The sequence below is a fragment of the Octopus bimaculoides genome, chromosome 6 (genome assembly GCF_001194135.2).
Source record: "Octopus bimaculoides isolate UCB-OBI-ISO-001 chromosome 6, ASM119413v2, whole genome shotgun sequence".
In the NCBI taxonomy this organism is placed as follows: domain Eukaryota; kingdom Metazoa; phylum Mollusca; class Cephalopoda; order Octopoda; family Octopodidae; genus Octopus; species Octopus bimaculoides.
In genome coordinates this window covers 95,501,696-95,509,015 of record NC_068986.1, presented here as the reverse complement: position 1 = coordinate 95,509,015, position 7,320 = coordinate 95,501,696, and the positions used below count along the sequence as shown (strand labels likewise).

The window sequence follows — 7,320 nt, the reverse complement described above, 5'->3', positions numbered from 1 at the left end:
AAACAAATTTAATAATGCTTCATTATGCACTCACACATTCGGTATCCCATACATAATTTAGTCGCTTTAGACGCATGGCAATTTTTTGTTATATTTAAACATTTAAAAGCGCATCTTATCCACAGGTATCTATGGGTAACAGAGAAAAAAAAATGTCGTTCAAATGGGTGAAATCAGTTGTTCAATGAATTGAATAAGTTGTTCCTGAGTTAACGAGTAAATGGCTGACGATCTTTTGGACACCTACACCCTTAACGTGATTCTCAGATAGAATCTTCGTGGCACACGGTGTGCCACAAGGTTGCACCTTTCGAATTACAGGTACAATCCACCCGATGAACTTTTATACAGTCTCCGTCTCCATTAGTTTCGTTCGCAGGGTAGAGGTCGACCGGCAGTGGTAGAAGATGATATTTGGTCAAGATGTCACGCAATGGGATCGAAAGCGGAACGTTTTGGTTGCGAAACAAATTTCTTAATCCTTCGGCCGTACTGAACCTACTGAAAGAAGTTGGATGAATGAAGATGAAAGAAACAGAGAAATGAGAGTGAAGAAAGTGGATGAAGAAGGCAGCGAAAGGGGAGGTGATGAGAAAGAAGGAGGGTGGGTGAGGAAGGTCATTGAAGAAGGAGGAGAGGGTAACTGAAGAGGAGGATGAAAGAAGAGAGATCATTTGATCAAGAGAAAAAGAAACAGATAATGAAATAAAAACGTGTATCGAAATCGTTTCCGCTTTGGCGATATTTTTTTATTAGTAATATATCGATTTATGAGAAAGGTCCAAGGTCGCACATTTGTGACAGAGGCAAAGAGAAGAGACTATTATTGATTAAATAGACCTCGGTGCTTGACTGACGCACTAGTTTATCGATACTGGGAAGATGAAAGGTAAAATTTGACCTCAGGCGGATTTGAACTCAGAATGTAAAAGTATGACATTAAACACCCCTAAAGCAATTTTGCCCGTCATTCTAACGATTGAGCTAATACACCAGTCTTGAACTGTATGTGTGATATTCTCTTAGATTTTGTCACAATATTATTGTTTTACGTTTGATATTTTGTTGATATTTCTGTCTTGTGATGCAGGACCTTGTTTTGAGAAAGCACTACATTGAAATAAATAACCGCGGATCAGAGTTCACCCGTTCCATTCATCAGACTCTGCTTTGCTGTGATGTTACAGAACTCTTTCTTTCTCTTTCTGTGTTTGTTAATTGGCGCGCGTGCGTGAGTGCATGTGAGTGTGTCTGTGTGTAAGTGTATGTGTGTGCCTACGTAAATTTCTATTCACAACGTTAAGATCATCTAACTTAAAAAGTCTTCTACCAAGCTGATATATTTCTTACCATGGGCGAATTACTAGACTAAAATTCAAATCTTCCTATGGTATCACGAGAAAGCGACTGGAAACGACCATGCAAAAATAAATTTTGAAATAAATAATATTGGTAATTCGGTGGTTTCACTATAGGATTATTTTTTGCTTTACATCTTATGTCTTTTTATTTGGTAATCAAAATTTATTGTCTTGATCGGAAAAGCTTGTCTTCATTTGATCAGGTGAATATACTAATAGAGACATTGAAAGCTAGTGACTCGTGCTTGATATTTTAGAGTATTTAGTTCGGTGCTTCCTATAGTTTTGAACTCAAATAACAATGGAAGCATTTTTTGTCATTCGTCTCTTTTCTTGTAGTTGAAGTAACTCCACCTCCCTTATACCCATGTACGCTTTCTCTCTCTTTCCCTCTCTCTATCTTTCTTTCTCTCTCTCAAGCGCACACACACACACACACACACACACACACACACACACTGTAAGTTCAATTTCTTTAACGAATAAGATAGACATTGTGCAAGGCCAAAAGAATAATTATATCTAATTAAGTAAATATACCATTCTATTCTGCATTGTCTCCATTCCCGTACACCCAACTATCTATATTCGTCCATTTTCGTTCTATTTAATATCCGTAATTACTTCATCTTGAATATATTATTTCAACCGAACTGATTTTTTCATCTTATTATCCTACCCGCCTACACAACGCTTTGAATCATTTTTTTTTATATCGAACGCTATTTTAATTTATCGTCTGCTTTTCTCTAAAAATACATTTCAGAAACAATGCATGGTAAATGTATTACACTAGAACAGATATGACTGAAATATATTCAGTGTATCTGATTAAGACGATATCTCTTCTTATAGTTAAATAGAATAGCTAATGGTTTCATACTTAAATACATATTGCCTCAGTTCTAATTCACTCTTCTTTTCTGCCTTTCTTTTATCTTCCTTTCATGTTGAACGAAAATCATTTCTACATTGGGATTCCAGATAAATTGTTTCTAAGACGATTCCGCTTATAACATTCTTTGCTTTGATACATCTTTAGCGGAAACAAAACTAAAAATATATTTTGGGGGCAAAATATTAATAGCTCTCTCTCTCTCTCTCTCTCTCTCTCTCTCTCTCTCTCTCTCTCTCTCTCTCTCTCTCTCTCTCTTTCTCTCTCTCCCTCTGTCTCTGTCTGTCTCTCTCTCTCTGACACACACAGTGTATATATATATATGGTAAATGAAAGACGGAAGATGGAATATACGAGAATTTATTACTAATCACGATAGTTGTTTCGACACATCTAGCATCGATTCCTTACGTGTGGGATACTCAACAACTAGTTCAGGAGCACCAGGCGGTGCATATGTGTCTTATCGGGTGATAAATAGACACAACAGATATAGGGATCAGGATGCTCTCTGGTTCAACCCGATTTTTGGTTCGCATGTTTCAACCATGATCATTGGAAAACTTTTTGCCGCTTTGGACAAATGTTTTCCTAAATCTAATCGATATCATGCTATTTTAATCGACACACCGTGAAGGTATTCTACGCCAACTCTGCTAATTTAGAGTAGCTTATGCATCGAATAAACAATAGTAAAATGCGACAAAGGTTCAATAACCCACCTATTGGATCTAGCGAACATACGCATCTAAATACTAACGAAAGAGATGTAAACCGCAATGAAAAACACCAATTACGGCCAAATTGTAATAGTAGAAATGCTTATTATACAGCTAACACGGTAACAAAGTCGGTAAAAGGAGTTGAAATTGCCTTATATACAAATAAATATGATAAATGCTCATGCAGAGATAAATCAAAATGCCCGTTGATAAACCTCTGCATGAGTACAAATCTTGTATATAAATGTACCGTACACGCAAGGGGAGGGCCGTATATTTGCATTGGGCAGACGGCGGGTTCATTTAAGAATCGCTATCGTAACCATGTCGCCAGCTTTAAGACAATCAATAAGAGACATTCAACATCTTTGGCCGATTTTTTATGGCGACTGAAGGAGGATAAAATTAAGTACAGCGTAACATAGTAAAGCACATGAAACCATTCAATATCATTTCCAGGAGATGCCGTCCCTGCTCCGAGGAAACCCTGTCTATTCTGTTGACTAATGAAAAGGTCATTAATAGAATTTCTGAAAGACTCTCAACATGCCTACACGCATATAAATGTACTTTCGTACAATGCAGTGGGAATGAATTTGAGTAACTGTTAACATAATTTACTTTAAGGTATGGATGAATTAAGTTTAGTTTTAACTTCCCCATTCTTATAAACACCAAGTAGCTATTTAACTCGCCTTGTGATCGTAAGTGCACCAAATCACATGTGAGCGTATGCTTACACTTACGCGGATGCTTGTACCAGCGAGTGTACACGCGCCATGCAGCTTGCGCAAGGGCGTTTATACATCTATATTTGTTAACGGTTATTTTTAATACTTATCTTGCTGTATTGCGTGTTCGTTTCTTTTTTGCATTTGTGATTTTATTTTTGATCTTCTATGTAAATGAAGATATTTCCTTCGTTTGCCTGCTTTTCTTTCTACGAAATGAGAAAATACATTGCAGGACTGTTATTTTAACGAGTTGTGTCTATTTATCACCTGACGAGACGGACATCTGCACCTCTGGATGCTCCTGAACCAGCTGTTGAGTGTCCCACCCGTGAGGGATCGATGCTAGATGTATCGAAACGATTGTCGTGATTAATAATAAACTCTCGTATATTCCATCTTCCTTCTTTCATTTACCATATACATAACGATCACTGTGAAAGTGACCATGCTTTACCAGTAAGCTACCAGGTGTAAACGATTCGCTTTATCATCTAGTATATATATATATATTTGTATGCATGTACATCTATCTATCTATCTATCTATCTATCTATCTATTCGCACACACACATAGGTATACATATGTATAGGCGCATACACATAGAAACACAGAAACATAGTGGCCACCATAAGTTGGAGTAATTACGCAGTTTAAAGATTTTTATATTTTTAACTTTTTAAATAAAATTGATAATCAATTCATACAGTAATATAAAGAAATTAATAAGCACTTAAAGCGGATGATAAAGATTTCTTTGATAATAACTTTATTTAAATTATTTTTTCAAAGACTTCGTGGTACTAAATTTCACAGGTCTATAAATTTAGAAATGCAAATAAAAATTACAAAACTTGTCCAAGTTCGTGATTCTAGGCAAGCGTTTCGCATTATTTTTAATAGCATTATGGTAGTTGCAACACTACAAATGGGAAAACAACCCCCCCCCCCAGTTTTTTGACTATGAGATGGGCGAACATTGTTCAGTTGTATGAGAAGGTCATACCCAGTGGGATATTTTTTATGTCTAAGTAGATGTCATTCATTCTGTGTGAAGTGCAGACCACCTCCAGAGACGCAGGCAACTGTCCACCATAGAGTTTTATGGCAGAGCTTTTCCTTTAGGAACATAGATGGGGCAATGCAACAAACCTTTCAAACTACATCTGAAAGTGAAAACGGTGGCACATTATATTATTTACAAAATAAGGTTATGTAAAAGATCTCTTAAGCTGTCAAACCTATGCAGAATCCAGTAACAACACATAATATATGCAGCTTTATAGACAATGTAATGAAAGGATCCACCGTCTCACCTACTCCTTTTTGTATTACTTAGCTTTTTGAAAATTGGGTAGTAAGGAGTTGAGTCCAAAGCTTTGTTAGTGTTGATGGTAATTAGGGTAGGGCTTGTAATTTTCGCTATTGTTGAAGTTGTTAAGTATAGCTTGTGTTGTGGAGGACTCCTCCAGGTGGGAAGTGGGTTGGTCCACTACTAATGAACAGTCAGTAACGCCAATCGGCGAAGGTACGCCGTTCGGACCAGTCCAGCAGAGACGACGAAATACGTCGTCATATTGGGACATATCAATGGCGACGAGGATTTGGACAATATCGCCACTGATATAACAATTTGTGAGTAGTGTGGTAGGTTCAGTGTAGTTGTTTGAATTAATCTTATAGATTAGAAAAATAATATCTTAGCTAATTAGTCTTGTATTTTTGAACATGCGATAGACGGTTGTGGATTTGTACGCTGCTGCATTGGTTGGGTTTAGAATTGCTGTAAGTTTGCTCAGTTTTCAAACATTGGGCTTTTCGCAGTTTTTGTATGCTTGTACATTGAACATGTTGGTGAGTGAAAAAACTGCTTCAGCTCCTTGGCCTCTTTTACGTGTATGCATAACATTTTGTGGGGTCATGAGACTTTTGATTTATTGGATTATCCTATTACTTTTCTAGTATCTAACAGAAGGTGGTTTCAAGGTTAAGGGCTTGGTATAAGGTATGAATCTTGTCTTTTGTGTTTCCCATTTCTATGTATAGCCTATGGCGACATATTATAGAATAGTGCTTATTATGTGAGCTTATTTTCTGTTACAATGTGGTTATATTAACTGTCACATATGATAATGTGGTGAAAGTCATTGTTAGTGTTGCTGACGCCGTTATTTACTTTGTACACTATAGGACATCACTGCATGTTATGTACTGTTAGTGTCCGATACAAATCTTTGCCAATTTTCTGCTTTTCTTCCGTATAATTATTTCCATACTTAGTCGTTTGATGCGTGTATTTCTGTTGTGTTGGGGTGTTGGCTGGTTGCATTTGTTGTCTCAGGTTAGCTACTTCACTGGTGCAATTTAGTTGATATGTTTTATGTTGTCTTGTGGAATATATATTTTTCGTTTGTTTTTAGAAGCTAGAACAATTATTGCTTTGTATGTACTGCAGTGTCTATGTTTGTGATCGTGGTGTTGCTGAATTCAACGAACTGCAATTTTATCTCTTCTTGGAAGTATTTCCTCAGTTTTCTTTTGAAGTTTCCGAAAATGATTTTGTTTGGTTCATTGATGCGTAAGTGTGTCTGGTGGTGATAGTTGGTTGGAGGTGAGTTGGGGAATTGTTTACACATAGATATTGTTCGAGATGTCTGCTGAGTTTTTTTTAGTCAACTGAAGGAAGTATGTGAGTATGTTGTTCTGTGTTGTTTAAGATATAAAGGAGTTTAGTTGCAGCGGAATTGTGTCTCCTCTTTTGTTATCTGAATTACTTTTATACCAGGGTGTATTATATGCACTGAAGTCTTTTCAATTTTTAGTTAAGTATAAGGCATTGTCGCTAAGGTACGTCTGATGGTTGGATAGAGATGTTATATTTTTTAATATTCCATGTTGCTGCTTTATTTTTAAATCATTGCATTTTGAGTGCACTAGTAGTGTTCTTGTACTATTTTTTGGTATTTATATACTTTAAGCATTATGTTATCCATAATTTGGCCTATTTACTCAAATCAATATGTAGCCAAGGCTTTAATGTTTTAGGATTCCTGTATTGGGTTTGTAGTCTTATTCCTGTTGATGTTTTTTTAGCAACAGGTCGGCCATGATTAAGCAAACATATAATCAAAGGTCTTTCACCCATTGCAGTCCTGCCTTTTATTCAAATATGTCTCAATCGTGGTATTACAATGTGCTCCTTCTTCAAGGTTTTGGTTCTAACGAGACATGCAAACTATAACAATATCTAATCTTCATCGAAGGTACTTTTTCGCTGTGCGGTCTTAATACATGCCTCAATTTCTGGTTCTTCCCTCCACCGCTTTCTTTGCAATGGTAACCGTATCTGGGGGTGCCTAAGATTCCGTATAATATGTACGTACATCATTTATACGTATAATATATGTACATGCTATGTAGTTGTATTAGAATGTATTTATATGTATGTTTGTATGTTTCTATGTATGTATGTATGTATTTATGTACAAATCTACATAGTGTGTGTGTGTGCGTGCGTATGTCTACATCATGTGTGCATAATAACTATAAGTTCCCTCCCCGCTCCCTCTGTCTCTGTATATGTATGTGTGTGTGTATATGTATATATATA

General features: G+C 36.4%; 1 protein-coding gene across 1 annotated transcript in view; it reads right to left on the bottom strand.

Annotated features, from left to right (window-relative positions):
- Positions 1-7,320, bottom strand: part of LOC106870351 (uncharacterized) — a 131,631-nt gene that overhangs the window by 32,972 nt on the left and 91,339 nt on the right. The gene's annotated exons all lie outside the window — the stretch shown is intronic.